Source organism: Lepidochelys kempii, chromosome 2 (assembly GCF_965140285.1).
Source record: "Lepidochelys kempii isolate rLepKem1 chromosome 2, rLepKem1.hap1, whole genome shotgun sequence".
Taxonomy (NCBI): Eukaryota; Metazoa; Chordata; order Testudines; family Cheloniidae; genus Lepidochelys; species Lepidochelys kempii.
Window position 1 is genome coordinate 112,939,736 of NC_136381.1, and position 21,741 is coordinate 112,961,476.

The 21,741-nt window shown below is 43.4% G+C and overlaps 1 protein-coding gene across 3 annotated transcripts in view; it reads left to right on the forward strand.

The window, feature by feature from the left end:
• The window catches only part of GFOD1 (Gfo/Idh/MocA-like oxidoreductase domain containing 1), a 113,456-nt gene that overhangs the window by 32,704 nt on the left and 59,011 nt on the right, over nt 1–21,741 (forward strand). Inside the window, exon 1 of one of the 3 annotated variants that reach the window (XM_073332024.2) lies at nt 17,946–18,186. The exons of the other annotated variants lie outside the window; for them this stretch is intronic. The gene's annotated coding sequence lies outside the window, so the exon portion shown is untranslated. Of the gene's footprint in view, nt 1–17,945; nt 18,187–21,741 lie in introns of those variants that run through there. 3 annotated transcript variants of the gene reach the window in all.

Here is a 21,741-nt window from a genome sequence, read left to right on the forward strand (position 1 = left end):
CACCTCATCATCCAGTGGCACCGCTGATTGTTTGGCAGGCTTCTGATGTACTTTAAAATATTGTGCTGTTAGTTTTTGTGTCTTTTGTTAGTTGCTCTTCAAATTCTTTTTTTCTCCTGACAAATTACACTTAAACTCTGACAAATCAAATGTTAATCTCCTTTCTATTTTCCTCTGTAGGATTTGATTTCCAGTTTTTTAAAATATGTCTTTTTGTCTCTAACTGACTCTCTGACTCTCTTGTTTAGCCATGGTGACATATTTTTTTGTCCCTTTACTTCCCCCCCCCTCTTAAATTTGGCATTAACATATAGTTTGTGGTTCTTTTGAAGAAGTTTCCATGCAGCTTGCAGGCATTTCACTTTTGTGACTGCTCTTTACTTCTTTGATCTTGTTCTTTACTTCATTTCCATCCTGGATGTTTACACCCTTCAGATATGTATAGGTAGTTCTTGTTAAGGCTACATTTTAGTCATGGGTATATGTTTTTAGTAAAAGTCATGGACAGGTCACAGGCAGTAAACAAAAATTCATGACCCATGACTTGTCCATGACTTGTACTATAGATCCCTGATTAAATCTTGGGTGCTCTGGGGCAGGCAGCGTTGCATGGCCTGGGATCCCTGCTGGTGCTGGGGGGTGGGGGCTGGTGGCGGCACGTAGCTCAGGACCCCCGCTGGTGCTGAGTGGGCGGGCTGGCGGGGCTGGCAGTCTCCCTACCTGGCTCTGCGCAGCTACCCGGAAGTGGCGACGTGTCCCTCGGCTGCTAGATGGAGGCACAGCCATGGCGGCTCCTCATGCTACCCCCACCCCAAGCGCCTGCTCCACAGCTGCCATTGGCTGGGAACCGCTGTGGGGGAGGCACCTGTGGACAGAGGCAGCGCATAGAGCCGCCTGACCGCCCCTATGCCTAGGAGCCGAGGCACATGTCGCTGCTTCTGGGGAGCTCCCCAAGGTAGCGCCACCTGGAGCCCTCACGCCCTACCCCTGCCCCAACCCCCTGCCTCAAGCCTGAGCCCCCTCCCACACCCAAACTCCTGCTGGGGGGAGGGTGGACACGGTAGCCCGAGACTGCCCCAGCAGCGGCTGGTGTGGCTGGCCCAGGGGCTGCCCAAGCTGCTCAGGAGGCCCCCGGGCCAGCCACACTGGCCGCTGCAGAAGTCCCAGAAAGTCACAGAATCCGTGACTTCCATGACCTCTGTGACAGACTCGCAGCCTTAGTTATTGTTCCTCTTTGTCTGCTTTTAGAGATTTCTGCACCAACACATCACACCCACACAGGGGTGAAAGTAACACAGACGACTTACCCGTACGGGGGCCCGGCTCTGGGCCCCTGGAAGGGGGCAGGGCCTTGGGCGGAAGCGGGGGTCAGCCTCCACCAGCCAGCCCATCTGCGCTGTCTGGTCTGCACCGCCCGGGGCTCTGGTGGTGATTTAAAAGGGCCTGGGGCTCCAGCCACTTCCGCAGTAGTAGCGGTGGTGGCCAGGAGCCCAGGGCCCTTTTAAATCGCCAGGCCCCACAGCTGACTTTTACCACACCCCTTTGGCGGCAGCCCTGCTGGTAGGGTCCCTACCTGCAGGGCCGCCAACGGGGGGCCACGGAGGGGAGAGAGGCAGCAACGTAAAAGTACTGCCGCCCCAGTGCTTTAACATCAGCTGTGTATGGGCTGGTACTGGTGGCCACTTCTTACTGGTATGCCATACCAGCCTACTTTCACCCGTGCACCCACATTTCAGTGTCATTGCTGGAGTCCCATCAGACACCTTACTTCTCAGAGCCTGTCCAAACAGCATTCAGATGACAGTAACACTCTGACTGGGACAGAGCATCATTATTAAGTTACACCTTCCTCCAATTGAAGTCACATCAGATTCTCATCTAAGTGGCGTAGCAATAAGTAGAAAACGGTCTATATGTCTTCAGAGTTGTGCTTCCTAGAGATTGTGGTCACAATCCATCTGCTCTTCCCTGTGCATTTCCAGCGTAATGGTCAGGGGCTTAGTCCTGCCATGGGATTTGTACAGTTAAATTCCTGCATATGTTGTGGTGCAAAGAAAGGGAATTATTGCTGAGGTGCCAATTGGATCATGGGGAAAAGACTGCTTAAGAAAATCAGAATATGTTACTTCAAAAAGTACAGTCTTTGGAATGGTTAGGTTTTGTCTTGCATTGTACTGCATATAGCAAGTTGGCAGGATATGAGTGGAGTCTATTATGTCCATTGATCTTAGCCATGTTTGGTAGACAGACAATAACCATGATTTTAAACTCTTTAATGAATGGCACATTCTGTTGCTTGCTAGTCTGGCAGTAAGTCTTGTCACTCAAGAGGGTGATATTTCTATCAGCATCTGATCAGATGCAGCCAGTTAAAAATTAGCATACACTTTAAAGAAAGGTTTGTTCTATCTTCACACTGCAGCATTTCAGCTCCAGTGCTGAAGACAGAAGAATCTCATGGGGGGCTTGGGAGGGGGGATGTTGGGCTTTTTGTAAAACTCATTCAAATATTAGGCACATACATAGTGCTGTAGGCTCTGTTTAGAGAGAGTCTGTGTATTCAGTCATATCGGGGGCCATTAGGGACAGGCATGATGTTTGCATATATCTTATTCGTGAACACTTACGGAAATGTGTCTGGGCTATACTGAAATATAAGTTCATGGTGAAACATTGTCATTGCATAATTAAAAACTGAGAATACATATGTGTGGTTGTACACTGAAAGATATAACACATCATCATAAAATATGTACTCCACAGTGCTAGCACTACATGTCATAATTTGGACTGTTTATGGTGCTACTGTCAACTGAACTTCTTATCTTATGAGTTTCCGAGCATCACAAAATCTAGTGGCCTGTGTGAAATGAGTTGGTGGTCTCAATTCCTTTCCTACGAGGGAGGTATCCACATCATATAAAGCGTGGTGTCCACAATTGGACACCGTACGTCAGCTGAGACCTCACCAGTGCTGAGTAGAACAGGACAGTTACCTCCCGTGTCTAACATACAACATTCCTGTTGTTAAATCCCAGAATATTAATCTTTTTTGCAAATACATTATGTTGCAGACTCTTATTCAATTTGTGATCTGCTATAACCCCCAGATCCTTTTCAGGAGTTCTACTGCCAGTTATTCCCCATTTTGGTATATATCTATTCTTAACTTCTTAAGTGTAGTACTTTGCACTTGTCCTTATTGTATTTCATCTTGTTGATTTCAGACTGGTTCTCCAATTTGTCAAAGTTGTTTTGAATTCCAGTCCTGTCCTTCAAAGTGCTTGAAATCCTTCCTAGCTTGGTGTCATCCACAGATTTTATAAGCATATCATCTACTCCATTATCCAAGTCATTAATGAAAATATTGAATAGTACCGGACTCAGCACAGACCTCACTTGATTATGTTCCCTCAGTTTGGCAGCCAACCATTGATAACTACTCTTTAAGTATGGTGTTTCAACTGGTTGCGCATTTCCCTAGTTTGCTTATGAGAATGTCATGTGGGATTGCGTCAATAGACTTACTAAAATCTACTGCTTTTTCCCCCATCCACTAGGGGAATAACTTTGACTAGGCCAATAACCCTGTCAAAGAAGGAAATTAGGTTCATTTGGCATGATTTGGTGTTGACAAATCCATGTTGGCTATTACTATAAACCTACTATCCTCTAGGTACTTACAAATTGATTGTTTAATAATTTGTTCCAGTATCTTTCCAGGTATTGAAGTTAAATGGAATTCTCCAGGTCCTCTTTGTTCCCCCTTTTAAAGACAGGCACTATTTTTGCCCTTCTCTAGCCCTCTGGGAGCTCATCTGTTCTCCAGGAGTTCTCAAAGATAATTATGAATATTTCCAAGGTAGCTTCTGCTAGTTCCTTAAATACCCTATGGTGAATTTCACCAGGCCCTGTCAACTTGAATACATCTAATTTAGCTAAATATTATTCAGTCTGTTCTTTCCCTATTTTGGCTTGCTGTCCTTTTGTCTTATAGCACCTCTTCTTATTGTCTTTCGTGTCTCTTGATAGATATAACTCATTTTGTATGTTAGTCTTTCTGATTTTGTCCCTACGTGCTTGTGCTATTTTGTTCTCATCCCTAGCAATTTGTCCATGTTGCCACTTTTTGGAGGATTCCTTTTTAGATTTTCAGGTGACTAGAGAGCTCCTGATGGAGTCATTTCCACTTCTTACTATTCTTCCTGTCTTTCCTTTGCATTGGGATAGTTTGTTGCTGCTGCTTTAAGACTGTCTCCTTGAGAAACTTCCAGCTTTCTTTTTTATGTAGGGCTTGAAGGACCTCAAGAACGCATCAAGTTCAGTCCCTATGCTGATGCAGGATCAGGTAAACTGAATCATGCAGTCTATCATATCATGACCCCTTTCACCCAAATTGCCTTCAACCTTCAGATGTGCAACCAATACCTCCCTGTTAGTCAGAATCCAGTCTAAAATGGCTGTCCCCCTGTCATAAATACAAAGGGAAGGGTAAACACCTTTAAAATCCCTCCTGGCCAGAGGAAAAGCCCTTTAACCTGTAAAGGGTTAAGAAGCTAGGATAACCTCACTGGCACCTGACCAAAATGATCAATGAGGAAACAAGATACTTTCAAAAGCTGTGAGGAGGGAGAAACAAAGCCTCTCTCTCTATGATGCTTTTGCCGGGGACAGAACAGGAATGGAGTCTTAGAACTTAGTAAGTAATCTAGCTAGATATGCGTTAGATTCTGATTCCTTTAAATGGCTGAGAAAATAAGCTGTGCTGAATGGAATATAGATTCCTGTTTTTGTGTCTTAAGGTTTTGCCTAGAGGAATTCTCTCTTTTGAATCTGATTACCCTGTAAGGTATTTACCATCCTGATTTTACAGAGGTGATTCTTTTTACTTTTTCTTCTATTAAAATTCCTCTTTTAAGAATCTGATTGCTTTTTCATTGTTCTTAAGATCCAATGGTTTGGGTCTGTGTTCACCTGTGCAAATTGGTGAGGATTTTTGTCAAGCCTTCTCCAGGAAAGGGGATGTAAGGGTTGGGAGGATTTTGGGGGGAAAGACATTTCCAAATGGGCTCTTTCCCAATTATATACCTTTTAGACGTTTGGTGGTGGCAGCGATAAAGTCCGATGGCAAAAGGTAAAATAGTTTGTACCTTGGGGAAGTTTTAACCTAAGCTGGTAAAAGTAAGCTTAGGAGGTTTTCATGCAGGTCCCCACATCTGTACTCTAGAGTTCAGAGTGGGGAAGGAACCTTGACACCCCCTGGTTATTTTCTCCACCTTCTGAAACAAAAAGTTGTCCCCAATACATTCCAAGAAGTTATCGGACATTTTGTGTTTAGCCGTATTCCTTTTCCAACAAATGTCTGGGTAGTTAAAGTCCACAGTTACTAACTGCTCTTGTGGAGACTGAAACTCGCTCACTCCTCCAGACTGGTTGGTCCCTCCAGATTAGGACATGTTGACATTAAACCTGGGTTAATTGGCCATCAGAGACCTTCCTTACTTAGGGAAATGCTCCTGTGCCACCCCCTCCTTAGCTACTGGCTTAGAGGGTGTGGCTGGGATGCCCCTATGCCCATCTGGTCCATGGAGGATCAGCTTATATTGTGTGTTATACTTATCCCGTTGATAAATAGAGGACTTAAGTCTCCAGGGCTGTCAATCTTGCACTTTTGTCAGCCTTAAATTCACTGAATAATAAAGTGCAATTGCCATATTATGAGATCCATATGTGCTGTGTGAAGGAAGTAGGGTACAGTTAAACACATCTGGTTTATACAGAAACTCATCTATAATTCACAGCCTTCATAAATATGTCATTCTAACCACACTCACACACCCCCTACCCATGTTCTACCTCCCCTGGGTTATTCAGGTCTGACAGCTTCTGAGATCAGACCTTGAGTCATGTGGCAGATGGTTGAATTTAACTGAATAAATTTGGTTTTCATTTTAGAAGAATACTCCTTGTAATCACAACTGTTTCAGAGAGCATCATCTTGAAGTTTTCCAATTTCCCCTTAGCACAACTTTAAGTCTATATCGGTCTATTTTTGTCAAGGTCCAGACAAAATAATAATAAAAAGAAAAAATAATGATGATGATAATAATGAAATAAAAAGATTTTGGGGTCTGTTCAAAAGCATCTGGCAGTCTAGACTTGGCCTGCAGTTCACCTATTGATAAGGCTGCGAGTCTGTCACAGAGGTCACAGATTCCATGACTTTCCAGGACCTCTGTGACTTCTGCAGTGGCTGGTATGGCTGGCCCGGGGGCCGCCTGAGCAGTTCAGGTGGCCCCTGGGCCAGCCGCACCAGCCAGTGCTGGGGGAGTCTTGGGCCACTGTGACCCCCTGCCCCCAGCAACAGCACCACCCCCACAGCAGCAGTGGGGGTTCCAGGCTGCACACCACTGCTTGTGTGTCCGTCCCCACCCCAGAGCACCCAAGATTTATTCAGGAGTATATAATAAAAGTCATGGACAGGTCACGGGCTGTAAATTTTTGTTTACTGTGCGTGTCCTGTCCATGACTTTTATTAAAAATACCTGTGACTAAAACGTAGCCTTACCTATTGACTACCCCTAGTCTATAGCCTACTTATTATGCAGAATCCATTAACAACATTTTTAGTAGAGCAGAACTGTGTCTAGCTCCCAACTCCAGCTTCAAGCTTTGATCCTCTACAACTGGAACCAGTGCCCTTCTCTCCCCACTAGAGCATTTTCATTCTATGGTATTTCTTTTGCTTTTATGGGGTGAAGTTGTTGGAGCCTTGATATTAGCTTCAGGCTTTAGTTTGTGGCTTAATTAGTACACACAAGATAGCTTGCCTTAGACTGTACCATACATACGTGCTTCTAAGCATATGAGGATATGTTTCTAAGCTGTTTCATTATGTGAGGCATGGAGATTTGCAGTGCAGTGTACAATACAAAGCTCTCAGAAAGTAGTATAAATATGTTACGTCTCCTTACCATGAACAAACCTATGGCCTAGATCCTCTGGACCAGCTGCGCTGCACTTGGTGCAGCTCCAGAGGGGCTGGGCAAAGAATCATAGACTATCAGGGTTGGAAGGGACCTCAGGAGGTCATCTCGTCCAACCCCCTGCTCAAAGCAGGACCAAGCCTCAACTAAAGCATCCCAGCCAGGGTTTTGTCAAGCCTGACCTTAAAAACTTCTAAGGAAGGAGATTCCACCACCTCCCTAGGTAACTCATTCCAGTGTTTCACCACCCTCCTAGTGAAAAAGTTTTTTTTTCTAATATCCAACCTAAACCTCCCCCACTGCAACTTGAGACCATTACTCCTCAGTGGTAGCAGATGACAGAACGAGAACAGTCTAGATCCATCCTCTTTGGAACCCCCTTTCAGGTAGTTGAAAGCAGCTATCAAATCCCCCCTCATTCTTCTCTTCGCAGACTAAACAATCCCAGTTCCCTCAGCCTCTCCTCATAAGTCGTGTATTCCAGTTCCCTAATCATTTTTGTTGCCCTCCGCTGGACATTTTCCAATTTTTCCACATCCTTCTTGTAGTGTAGGGCCCAAAACTGGACACAGTACTCCAGATGAGGCCTCACCAATGTCGAACAGAGGGGAATGATCACGTCCCTCGATCTGCTGGCAATGCCCCTATTTATACATCCCAAAATGCCATTGGCCTTCTTGGCAACAATGGCACACTGTTGACGCATATCTAGCTTCTCGTCCACTGTAACCCCTAGGTCCTTTTCTGCAGAACTGCTGCCTAGCCATTTGGTTCCTAGTCTGTAGCGGAGCATGGGATTCTTCCGTCCTAAGTGCAGGACTCTGCACTTGTCCTTGTTGAACCGCATCAGATTTCTTTTGGCCCAATCCTCTAATTTGTCTAGGTCCCGCTGTATCCTATTCCTACCCTCCAGTGAATCTACCTCTCCTCCCAGTTTAGTGTCATCGGAAAACTTGCTGAGGGTGCAATCCACACCATCCTCCAGATCATTGATGAAGATATTGAACAAAATCGGCCCCAGGACCGACCCTTGGGCCACTCCACTTGATACTGGCTGCCAACTAGACATGGAGCGATTGATTGCTACCCGTTGAGCCCGACAATCTAGCCAGCTTTCTATCCACCTTATAGTACATTCATCCAGCCCATACTTCTTTAACTTGCTGGCAAGAATACTGTGGAAGACCATGTCAAAAGCTTTGCTAAAGTCGAGGAACAACACGTCCACTGCTTTCCCCTCATCCACAGAGCCAGTTATCTCATCATAGAAGGCAATTAGATTAGTCAGGCATGACTTGCCCTTGGTGAATCCATGCTGACTGTTCCTGATCACTTTCCTCTCCTCTAAGTGCTTCAGAATTGATTCCTTGAGGACCTGCTCCTTGATTTTTCCAGGGACTGAGGTGAGGCTGACTGGCCTGTAGTTCCCCGGATCTTCCTTCTTCCCTTTTTTAAAGATGGACATTACATTAGCCTTTTACCAGTCATCCGGGACCTCCCCCAATCGCCATGATTTTTCAAAGATAATGGCCAATGGCTTTGCAATCACATCCGCCAACTCCTTTAGCACTCTCGGATGCAGCGCATCCAGTCCCATGGACTTGTGCTCTTCCAGCTTTTCTAAATAGTCCTGAACCACTTCTTTCTCCACAGAGGGCTGGTCACCTCCTCCCCATGCTGTGCTGCCCGGTGCAGCAGTCTGGGAGCTGACCTTGTTTATGAAGACAGAGGCAAAAAAAGCATTGAGTTAAGATGGCATTTAGCTACCTTGGCTTTATGGCATCTCAATCCTGGACATGGTGGGGGCTACTCTATTTTATACTGGCTGCTAACAGCCCCAAAGGACCATTCTGGCAGCCGTGGATCAGCTGGGCATTGGGGCATCCTAGCCGTGACCTCTAGGCCAGGAGTTAGGGAAGGGGGTGGCATAGGCAGATTTCCCTGTAAAAGAGAGAGCTCTATTGGCTAATTAAGCCAGCTATAAATCAGCTTTGTGCCATTGGGACAGCACTCCAGAGTCTGGCCCTGATATTTTTAGAGGAGGTTTCTATGGTATGGTTATCTTTCACTTTATGTGATCAACTGTTGCATAATGTTGCTGCATTTCAATGTTAGGCAGAGTGATTCCTGTATACACTGAGCTTAATTTTGCTCTCGTAGTGTTGTTAAGTGAGCATAAAGTCACTGAAGTCAATGGAGTTATAGTGGTTAAAAATGATGAAATTGAGGTCAGTATCTAGCCCATTATTCATAGGTCTGTAAAGATTTGGAGGATCTTGTCTGAATGAAAGGTGGTTTAATTTGTAAGTTGCTATTTATTATTAATGATCTTTTGTTGTTATTTCCAGGTATGTATGTAAGAAAAGTCCCAGTTAATTGTGTATTCAGTATGATGATGATAAAATGGAGTTGCGAAAAGATTATCTAATCCAAAGCAGCGAGAATATGTTTCAGGTTCCTCTCCGTGCATGATCCACAGAATAGATGACTCTCTACAACTCTCACAAAGAGATCTTTGGCTCTTTAACTCAAGCTGTCACAGCTCATGCTTATTAGCTCTGGAGGTGCCTGGTTCAATTTCCAGTGTGTCAGCCATGAGGTTGGCCACCACAGTAGCTCTCTAGTCATTGTATCAGCAAATGGTCTAAATTTAGTAGATTACTTAAATTGGTCTCTCTTCTCTTGCTAAGGGGAGGAAGCTGGCATCCATCCAGTATTTGAGAAATGCAAACAAACCAAACCAAACCAACTCGACGTCAGAAGAACAGATTCCTAATACATTTGTTGAAATCCAAAGACTTTCCAAAAAAGATTCACATCAGTTTGTGGAAATTCAGCTTCCCAATTCTTTGCTCTCCAGCTTTCTATCCATCCATGTTGGATGTTTTTCTGAAAACTTCTGTACTCCCACATCATCCCCAAATCCTGTTTTCCCCTTTACACATTAATTTGAATTTAGCAGGGCTGATGCTGGAACATGTAACTGGAGCAAAACTTCTTTACACCAGTTAAATCCCTGCTTTTGCCCTGTTTTACACATCTCAACTCCACTTTAAACAACAACAACAAAAAACGGGGCATCTTCCTACTTAACATTTCTTAATGGCTACCTGATTTGTCTTGATACCACGAATCAGGTAGGTTAACAATGCTAGTCTTCCCAGTTTAGGTTTTATCACCTGGGATGTTCACAGTTTCAGCAGAGACAGGGCCTATTATGGAACTCATGTAATATTATGCCCAGAGTCTGTAATGAACCCCCTTCTCCCTAATTCATTGCACTGTGACTTTAAATACCTCAGCAGCAATGGTAGTCCGATTCAGTCACTTCGACTATACGGGGGGGGGAGTAATCCCCAAATATACTGTGAATGCTACCCAAATAATAAACAGTCACACCAGGCTGAGGTTGAGACAAGGTGAAAACTTTTAAGAGCTGTTGGACAGTAAATTACAGAAACGCAGTGACCCACAGGATACTAGTGCAGCTGGAGATGGATCCACAGCCCTTTGAAGTTAATGGGAATATTTCAATTGATTTCAGTAGGCTTTGAATTAGACCCGTTATTAGCTATGTATGAGATTTTTCAAAAGCACTCAGCACTGGTCTTAAATTAGCTTCCATTGACATTGACTTCAGTGGGAGCAGAAGTAGATCAATGCTGAGCTTTCTTGACAATCCCTGGGATTTAACACCCTCTGTTTGTTTAACTATAATGGAGTGAGGTTGGGGGGAAATATTTACAGGATGTAGAGCAGGTATTTCCCCCCCCCCCCCGGAGATGCAATTTTCTCTCTCTCTCTCTCTCTCTCTCTCTACATATTGGCCTGATTACCTTAATCAATGTTACAACTCACTCCCTCTCTGTGTCCAAAAAGATGGAGATGCTTGAAACCAATGGCAGATCTTGAGAAAGGTAAAGCAAGTCCATCTACAGGTCACTGCCCAAAACTTTTTCAGTTGGTGCTGGCAGTCTCCTGGGGAAACATAATTGTAGTCTATCAGAATATGCCTTAACTTGATGCCAGGGGATGAGGTCTAGACCAGAACCCAGCTGGCAAAGACGTAAATTGCTACTAGCCCTATAGTACTACTACTAAGGAATGAGATAATGTCTCTTTGCAGGTAGCTCCACACAAGGCAACAAGAATGGGAGCTCTCGTGTAGACAAGGGGTTTATTACTTGCCAGCCATTTTTACCACCTCAGCTCTGACCCTTGTGCACATACTAACCAGACCAAAAGAGAGCACAGACCAAAGAAAGTCAAACCCCTCTGAGAAGGTATATGGAAATTCCATTATTTTCTAAGCTCTTGTAATTTTTATCATTTAATTGGAGTGGGGATGGAGGTGGCGGTGGGAAAAGCTTTCAGTAAAAAAAAAAAAATTGTTAGAGAACAAGTCTTCCTGGAAATACAGAAGGACAAAAGCTGGCTGCTTTTTCTGGCTAGCGCTATCCGGGACAACCAAGCCTTTCCCCTCATGTCTTCAAAACCATTGATTTAAGGAAAGAGAGTCATTGTAAGTTGAGGACAATGGATATTTACTTTTGGAAACAATGGGCTTGATGGACTGCAAAACATGACCTAATTTTCAGCAATTCATTTGCCTCCGAGCAAAACTGTCTTGGTCTGGGATGGAGAAAAGTGCATTATTTGCCTGAGTTGACCATTTCTTCTGATGTAAATCTCTGCTCTGCACATAGGGCGTGTGTCAGTTGGGAAAATGTATCATGTTACCAAACCTGTTTAACATTTTAATTAACTAACAAACCTGTTAAACATGACATATCCTATTGTAGACACGGCAAAACGTGTTTTAAAACTTGGTATTTGGTCATGGTTAATTATATACTCCCTACTATAGTTTATCTTGACGAGCTAGCATGTATTAAAACTATAACTGCCTTGTCTACACAAGGATTTTAACTTGTGTTTAATGAAATGTTAAACTAGTTAACATGCTTTCTAACATGATACATTTTCTTCAGTGTAGACAAGGTCTCAGTGTGAATTCAACCCTCTCTGCAAGGAGCCTGGGGATTGAAAGGAGAGGGGTACAAGTGGAGCACTGACATCAATCCTATCTCATTTCCCTCAGTTACTATTCCATCTTACTGTGCTCCACAGCCAGGTATCTGTGGTATCTGGAGCCAGGAAGGGGGGTGGTGGTGGGGATCATGTGGGATCCAATGGGTTTGAACAGCCGGCATTTCCCTTCCGTGCTCTGGGATTTAAGACAATTGACTCCATGTAGTCCTAGCCCTCTTGCATCCATCTGTAGCTTTGTAAGACCTAGACAGACACTTTTTTCCTCACCCCCCCAGAGAAGAACTAGAAACTACTGATAATTCTAAGAAAGCTAGTGTTTGGAATGTCAGAAGTAGTCCTGGCAGAAATGGATTAATGGACACAGTTTGGGTGAGGTGTCCAAAGGTGCATGCCAAATGCAGTGGATGATGTGGTCCTGTTGTTTACCAGGGCTTTCCTGAAATTTAAAAACAAGTTTAGTGTGAATCTGGTGATGAAATACACATAATAAATAACACATGCACAGTGTTAAACAAGCCACATATACAAATCCGAAATGAACAAAACAGCAACAATTCTAACTTTGCCATGTAGCCAAGAGCCTTATCAACATATTTTTGCACACTGTGTACGCTACACAGGTACGTGAAAAACATATAGAAGTAGATCCAAAACAGAATAATTGCAATACACCTTCACCTGTGTTTTGTGAGTTTGGATAAATGGGACTTGGAGCTGAACCACCTTAGCTTTGGACTTTGGATTTGCAAAGCTGAGATCCAATCAACTATGCTTTGCAAAACACCAAACCTGAGCCCTGTTGGTCCTCATATCTATTGTACACATTCACACTTGTCCTCTCTGCTGCAGACAAGCTCCACACCTATTTCCTCTAGGTACAGCCAGCCATATTATAGTGCCTTCCCAGACAGGGTCGTTACAGTATACAAACTCCAGTAACCACCTTGTATTTCCACTTACATTGCCTCACACTTTCAAAGCAGTAATTCTTGGTTCCTGTTTATGTTGAAGTCTCGGATGCCAGTAGGGAGCTCGATGGGTGGACTAGGCTAGTGTCTATGGTTGTAGCTTGTGTGACTTGGTGTCCCTGGGGCAGCCCTCACTGAAAATGCCAAGGTCAGGGCAGGCTGGAAAAGGGAGAGCAGATATTCCCAAAACTGGTGGTTAACACTGAAGTTAAACTTACCAACCAGTCACAAACTGTGCTTCTGATCCTCCTACATTGGCTATTAAGAAGCTGAAGAAAGAAATCACACAGGCCCCTTTATTGCATTCCAGTTCTCTGGCTCCCAATCAGCATACAGGCCCAGTAGAGTGAGAAGTTATTTAAAAACTTTGCTCACTAGACAAAATGTTCTTCTGTCCCCAAAAGGTCAGCCACATTGCCAGGTCAATATCAGTTTGAATCTTACCCAAAATACCACACTGCCAGTCAATCCTTTAGCATCTAAAACTAAAGGTTTATTATAAAAGAAAGAGAACAAGAGAGTTGTTAAATGGTCAAGCAATCAGATACATACATAAGACTACAAAGTCCACGTATCAGGTTCTTATCAGTGTTGGTGAGTTTGCTGGCTTGAAAGTCCCTCTGGAATACATACATCCATGGCTCAGATGAGTCATTCAGTCTTTTGTTCAGTGCTTCAGTTTGTGGAGAAGTTGCTCCAGAGGTAAGAAGCAGGAACGAAGACAAAATGGAAAAGATTCAGTTGCCCTTTATATTCCTTTTGCCATGTGGCTTGTACTTCCTGTGTCCCAAACACAAGTGTCACAGCACATGCAATGGAGAAACCTTGGAGGCCCCTGTCCATAGGCATACCCCTATAAGTCCCACTGACTCATAAGGTGTAGCCACTGGCTTCTTTCAATGGGTTCTTTGTACATCTGATGACCCTTGATGGGCCATCGAACAGGCTAGGCAGTGCTGATGCCAATCTCTCTGGGGGTGTCACCCAGAAACACAGCACAAGTTTGGAAATTCAGATATACCATACATATCTATAACTCATATTATAAAGGGGATACAAACATGAACAAGATCATCATACTTGGCAAATCATAACATTTTCACAGATCCCTTACATGGCATATCTGGTCAGATTCCTTGCAATTTTATAATAATATTGGTATCAACAATATTATAGAGTGTGTTCCACATATTCCATACAGCGTCACAGCTTGTCATCAGCTTCTGCACAAAACTCCCATTGATTACAATGAAAGTTCTGTGCATGAAATAGAGGTATGATGATAACTATCATGGGTCTGATTCTCATTTACACTACATTGTTCTGGTACAGTAAAGGTGTCTTAAAACTGGGGGCATGTGTAATTTACAGTCACCTTAAGGGCTCTTTATTCTGCCAGAGGGATATAAAGGGGCCTTAGTGTACATGAGAATCAAGCCTTTAGGGCTTCTCTACACAGTAAAGTTAATTCAGATTAAGGTAGGGTGTGAATTTAAAGTGGAGTAGCTATTCCTGATTAACTCCCTGTGTAGACACTCTCATTCTGGAATCGGTGCTTTATTCCAAATTCGCTTCAGCCACTTTGGATAAAGGGAGTTACGCAGTCCAGAATAGTTTCTTACAAAATAACTCCCCCATGTAGATAAGTGTTTATTATCTCTGAAGGGCAAGTCCATTTATATCGTACAATATGTTTTTACGTCTGAGAGATCCTTTAAGCATTTAATGTTTAACTAGAGCTGCAGGTTAAACTCTATATAGGTGTGGGATTTGTACGTGTGAAAATGAAATGGTTTGGGGGAAATTTTTGGGTTCATTTTTACATCAGCTCAGCTTTTATTGCCATTTCCTCTCCCCCGCCCCACCCCCCCAGCTCAAATGAAACACGTGGTTAAGCTAGGGCTACCACAATATATGAATTCTGAGCTGTGACCTCTTCCACCTGGTAATGAATTACAGCAAATAAGTGCTTCTCATTTCATGAGTAAACACAGGGTTTAGATGATTAATGTAAATGTAGGTAGGGTATACCATATATAGACACCTGCAAGAGGTCTTGTGGTAAAGGTTTAATAAGGTGTTTGTACGATGGCGTTGTTGCTGAGCGGGGAGTTAGAATTACACATCATAGGGGACAAGAATGAAGCTAATGTTTAAGGTTCTTTTCTGTTGCCACCCTGTGTTTTATTAGGGTCATGAAAGCAGGTATGTTTACAGTTTCTTTTCACATGTATGCTTGTAAGAGGATTGACACTGAAACAAAAAAAGTAATTTTTGAAAGAAGAAGAAACAGTTGATTTGGCTGTAAAAACCTATTTCCTGGAAGCAGTAATTTTGCGGAGGGAAAAAAAAAAAAGTACTTGTGGCACCCTAGAGACTAACCCATTTATTTTGAGCATAAGCTTTCGTGAGCTACAGCTCACTTCTGGAGTGAGCTGTAGCTCACGAAAGCTTATGCTCAAAATAAATGGGTTAGTCTCTAGGGTGCCACAAGTCCTCCTTTTCTTTTTGCTAATACAGACTAACACGGCTGCTACTCTGAAACCAGTAATTTTGTGATTTCTCTACAGAAAACAAAGACAGACATACACATTCCCTTCCCTAACCCCTTCCCTTTTTAATGTATTTTTGGATGTATTGCATTGGAAAAATGGCCTGGAATTAAAGGAAGGATTTAAACAAAAGTGCTTTATTATTGGCATATGAACCTTGATGGGTCAGACAGGCATACTGTAGCCCTGTCAGCCTCAAGCAAGCTTTCTATGCTGTAGTTTTGTTTTACATTCTGGCCACTGATCCGGAAACGGTATTATTGAGAGTTTATGGGCAGGCTGTGGTTTTGAGCAGACACTGCAGTAAAATTCCCTTCTGACCCTTTCTGTCATTCAGGCTTCCACCAAACCCACTGAGTCACCTAGGGGTTTGGATTAAAAACATTTCACACAGTTAAACCTGATTAATCTGAGCCTGGTTTACAGCTTTATGCCTGGAAAAGCAAAGGATTTCCTTGGTGGCTAGGCCTTTGGCATACATACCATTGTCTTGTCTTGTTCTTAGGGCCTGCCTGCGCTATAAATTCAACCAAAATGGAACCTTGTTGTCCACTGGCAAAACAGGTTTAAGCCAAGTTGGAGAACCAAGTTATGGTCCGTCTACATTACAAAAGGCACCAGGGCCAGGGAAGACTGTGCTGTAACTGGTTACATTTATAGCATTCACAGGCCTTAAGAATAATCTAACTTAAATATGGAAAATTCCTTGTAGGCTTTCCAGATTGTTCTCCTGCCTGGGAAGGATTGTTCCATATAATATTAATTTATGTGGCATTGTAATTATCCTATAATTAGGCCTAGTCTACACTTAAAAGTTTTACTGACAGAAACTATTTTGGTTAGGGGTGTCATTTTAAAAAACCCCAAATAGTTACACTGGCAAAAGCCCTACCGTGGACACAGCTATACTGGTATAAGTCACTTTTATACCAGTATAGCTTAGGGTATGTCTACACTGGCAGAGTTACAGCACCGGCAGTTACAGTGCCGTTCAGAGAGTGCTGAAGAGAAACCGCTCTTATGTGTACGCACTGTCAGCTGCCTGTGCAATAGCGTGTTCACACTTGCAGCGGTATTCGGAGCAGTGCACTCTGGGCAGCTATCCCACAGAGCATCTCTTCCTCTTCTGCTTAGAGTTGTGGGAAGGCAGAGTGGGGTCACGGGACATCCTGGGTCCTGTCCCAGTGCCCATGATGCATTGCTTTGCATCCCAGCAATCCCTGTGCTTCCGTCCACATTTGGCACCATCTTTCAATGGTTTGTGTACTGCGCGCCCTGCCTCTTTGGGCTGCAGGAATGGATCTCACACTGTTGACCAATATGCTGCTTGCTCTGACCAATACGTCACGAGTGGCAGTGGAGTTATACACTACAAAGTCAAGAGGAGTGCGACATTGCTCTCGTGTCATAGTTAGTACGCGTGGCGAGATTGCTTGTGACATTCATGGAGGTGCTGACCATAGTGGAATGTCACTTTTCGGCTTGGGAAACAAGCACTGTGTGCATCGTGATGCACATCTGGGATTATGACCAGTGGCTGCAGAATGAGGATTTTGGATGAGGAAAGCCACATTCATGGGACTGTGTGATGAGCTTGCCCCAGCTCTGCAGTGCAAGGACACAAGAATGAGAGCTGCCCTGTTGCTGGAGAAGCGCGTGGTGATTGCACTATGGAAGCTGGCTACTCCAGACTGCTACCAATCGGTCGCTAACCAGTTTGGAGTGGGAAAGTCGACTGTTGGACATGTGTTGATGGAAGTGTGCAGGGCCCTTAATCGCATCCTGCTCTGAAAGACCATGACTTTGGGCAACGTGCGTGACATTGTGGATGGCTTTGCACAAATGGGCTTCCCTAACTGCGGAGGGGCGATCGATGGCACGCATATTCTAATTCAGCACCAGACCACCTAGCCACCGAGTACATTAATTGGAAGGGGTATTTCTCTATGGTTCTCTAGGCACTTGTGGATCACCGTGGGCGTTTCACAGACATTAACGCAGGCTGGTCCGGAAAGGTGCATGATGCACGCAGAATGTTTTCCCCAGGCATTGAAATTGGGGGGTGTTGGAATATTCGGGGGGGTGAGGACCAACAAGGGTTGAGACCGTGAGGGCGAAGGTGGGCTGTGTGGCACCAAAGTAAAAACTGAAAAATGTTTCATGACCATTTTATTAGATTTAACTCATGTTTTTTAAAATCATCACAAAAATTAAAGTTGGCTACTCACGCCTACTATGAAGCACTACATCTACATCCTTCTTGGTTTCTTGTTATAATTTTGCACTCTTTTGTGTCTTTTTATGTGTCCGTTACTTCCAGTCCTTCATGATATACTCGTGATCAGGCAGAAGACGACTTCTTTCAGAACACAAAATTCTATTCAATGAGGCAAAAGAACGCTCAACTGTAGCTGTTGTGACTGGGAATAGCAAGAGATGAATTCCAACTTCTTTCATCCCAGGAAACGTAGCACAAAGATTGGGTCGAACCACTAGTGATGATAAAGAACTTGAAGTTTAAATCTTCATTTGTTTGTCGTATGATATTCCACTCTGTGTTCAAAATTTTCTATTCTGTCCTGAGCACATGGCAGCCCCATTGCTGGTAGTGCCTCACTCCACTCAACTGTAAGTGTTTTATAAGACAGGCGTCTGTAAAAGCTATGTAGAGGTTGAGTAGAGTCCAGAAATCACGATTGTAGATTTGTAAGAACTAAGTCTGTATACTCTTTCAGCTGGCTTAACAAACACTTCTTGTCCTCTTCACTTCAGGAGTCCATATAAGTACCTTAATTAGTCAACTTCTGGACTGAAGTCTTTGCTTCTTCCAGGACATTTTCAATGGATATCTCTGATTGATCCAAGGGTAGCTTCTATTGCTGGACAAAGATCTACCCCTGCTGTAGCAGATGCCCCTCACTTAGAGCTGATTGCGGAAATTTTTTTTCTCATGTTGATTTTTGTCAAAATTAGTCTAGAAAGTTTTTGGGGGGGTTTTGTCAAACTGAAAACCCCAAAGTGAATTTTTTTTTTTTTTGGCTTGCCAAAAATCAAACAGTTTTGGCCAGTCTGAGGGGGTGGGAGGAGAGAGAGAGGTTAGTTTTACTGGAAAAATTTTCCCTAAGTAGCTGAAATTTTTCAGTTGCCCAAAACTGAAACTTTTTTGGGGGGGAGGGGTGATAAAAAAATTGAAAAAGTTCATTGAAAATAGATATTTCCTGAGCAATTTTCTACTTTGATGAAAAAGCCATCTCTTATTAAAAAAAGAAGAAGGTTTCAATCAAAAATTTTGCACTGGTCTACCCTCAGTAAAATAATAGCCGCTGATTTATTTTATTTTATTTTTTTTAATCAGGCCAAATCCTGTGGGCCTTCTCTTGTCACTAAGACAGTTGAGGTTGAGGCCCTCTGTGTGTGAGGATCTCCAGGCACAGCCTAGAGACACGTGCAGTAGCATTACTTCCCTTGGACACCATGGAGGCCAATCCAAGGGGTTGGGTTCTAAGTGGAATGTGAAGGCAGGGAGTGGGTGAAGCATTAGAGGAAGGGGAAGGGTGGGGTTGCAGTAGGTGCATGGTGTCCCCTTCTGTACCCAGCACAGCTCATATCAGATACGCAATACGGCCAGAGGCTGAGATGGGGAATCCCCAATTATGGGGTTTTCAGGGTGAGCAGCAGAAGCCTTGGCAGTGTGGCTCGACTGGAACTGAGCTACCTATGAGGCTGGCACTGGAGGTTCCAAGCTGGTATGGATGTGTAGGGCTTCCTCACAAACAGCCATGGGTTCACCCTGGTCAGGGGTCTGTGGTGTTTCTGGACTGGCCCTTGGTCCTTTTCCATGCTGGACAGAATGGCTGGGAAACAATGTTAGTGAGGAAAATGTTGCAGAGATCTCCTCTCCCAATCCTTTTTCATCCTCCCCCTGGCTCCGCCCAAAGGTTTTCCATCAGTTTTTAGTCTGGCAAAACCACATATACTCAATGGAAATTTGCTTAATTGTGAACTGCACAATTTGGCCAGGTGTAAGAACCTCAGGATTTTATTTCGTTACTAAAGATGGATATGGATGAACTCCAGACAGAAGCCACATGCATAGAAACAAAGGACCACATTCAGAAAGGAGCCTAAGAGGCTACCTAACTGGTGTTATTTACGTCTTCTGGGCTCTTCAACATATATGATACACCAACTTAGAGGCACCTCGATTTATCTGCGAGTCTGTCCCAATTTTGCAAGGACAGAGTAAGATCTGTTGGGTATATTAATGTAACATTTGTTATTTTAATGCCAATGTAGCTTCTTATTGGATCTAACGGGTACACTTATGAACTTGTAACATTCTTCAGTTGAAGATAATTGGCACTCAGAGGTGTGAAATCTTTGTCTAATCACTTTTTTGTACTGTCATCATTCACTGTAGTGTCTGAGGACCTTCCACATAAAATATATTGGTAATAGTGAGGTCCCTAGTGGACTTCATAGAATCTCTGGCTCTTCACTGTTTTGCAAGCATAGAAAGCTGCGCTTCGGGTGTGTTATTTTTTTAAAAGGCAGTAGGGAAAGGAAATGGTTGATGCTGTGAATGACATTCTGGTTATGTGGAAAAGCTTCATCAGAGGAAGGTTTAGCAGTGTTTCCTAAAGGTGTTCAGATAATAAATTCATATGATCTCTGCCTAGAAAGTGGGTCTCAGCTAGATCTCCTTTCCCTTTGTAATCCTTATTTATTTTTTTTTTTAAAGAAATGATCACTTCTAAATAACTGATTCTCACAATCAAATCCTGACTGATCCATTAGCAACAGGGAATGGCTTTTGGGAGAGTAATTTTTGATCTATAGAACAGAGTGAACACTACAAGCAGTGTTAACTAAAATCAGATTTTACTCTGTGTTGAATGTCATTGCACACTGATTGTGCTATAACCATTGTCCATTTCACATGCATTTATATCACCAGCAAATTATGAGTGAGAAGGTTTTCAAAGATTTGTCCCAACATAGATGTGCTTCACATGTGTATATAAGTCAAACTTGTCAGGGGCATTGATTACGACAATGGATGTTGCAATGGGTTAATCCTTCAGGCTTTATTTGTTTATGTCCATTTTTTTTCAATAGCAAACATTTTAGGTTTATGTAACAGGAGTTAGTCATGGGCAAACAAGCCCATCCAGGCATGTCCCAACAAATGCTAATCTTTGCCCCAAGAAGAGGAGTCTGTCTGATACAATGATCTATTTCTATAACCCTCCACTTATCATCTTTAGCCTGCCTGCCGCACAACGCAGTTGTAATTTGCTGTCATTCAAACTTCTGTGAAACGCTGGCAGTGGTTCCTGCAGAATGTAGCAATGAGACAACATTTTGTCCCGAGTTTCTCTCAGTCCTGTTTTGGTTCAGGAAATGTCAATATAAATAGGGTTCTTCAAATAGCAGTCTTACTTCACCGTCATGTTTTGCAGCCAGGGAATAAACGCTTCCTCATTCCAGTTGTGATATCACTTTTCCAGACCCCTCTCCAAATATAGGCAAAGAAAATATTATTGTGTATGTGAAATAATAGAACAAGACCAGTTCTTTTCAGACCTTATGGAACTGCTAAGAATGTGCCTAATAAAGGTTTTGATATAATAATTACTCTACGACAGTGGTTCTCAAACTTTTGTACTGGTGAACCCCTTTCACACAGCAAGCCTATGAGTGTGACCTCCCCCTTACATATTAAAAACACTTTTTAAAAAAAAATAAATTTAACACTATTATAAATGCTGGAGGCGATGCGGAGTTTGGGGGTGGAGGCTGCCAGCTCACGACCTCTCATGTAGTAACCTTGTGACCCCCTGAGGGGTCATGACCCCCATTTTGAGAACCCCTGCCCTACAAGAAGGGAGCGGTGGGCTTGTGATTAAAGCACAGGGATGGAAATCAGTAGAGCTGGTGTTGTTCGTAGCTTTGCTATTGCTATTAAGTGGAAGGTGCTTATATACTATGGCGATGGGGAGCAGTATAAAATGCTGAGCGAGACAGACAACCAGTTGGAAGCAAAGTCCCTAATGGATTTCATGGAGTCTCTGGTGTGCCTCCCTTTCCGGATCACAACTCTACTTGGGGCAGGGGCTGTGGGGGGTGTTTGGAGGGGTGTTAGTAATTGGGAATAAAAGGGGTGTTCAAATTCAGTGTACA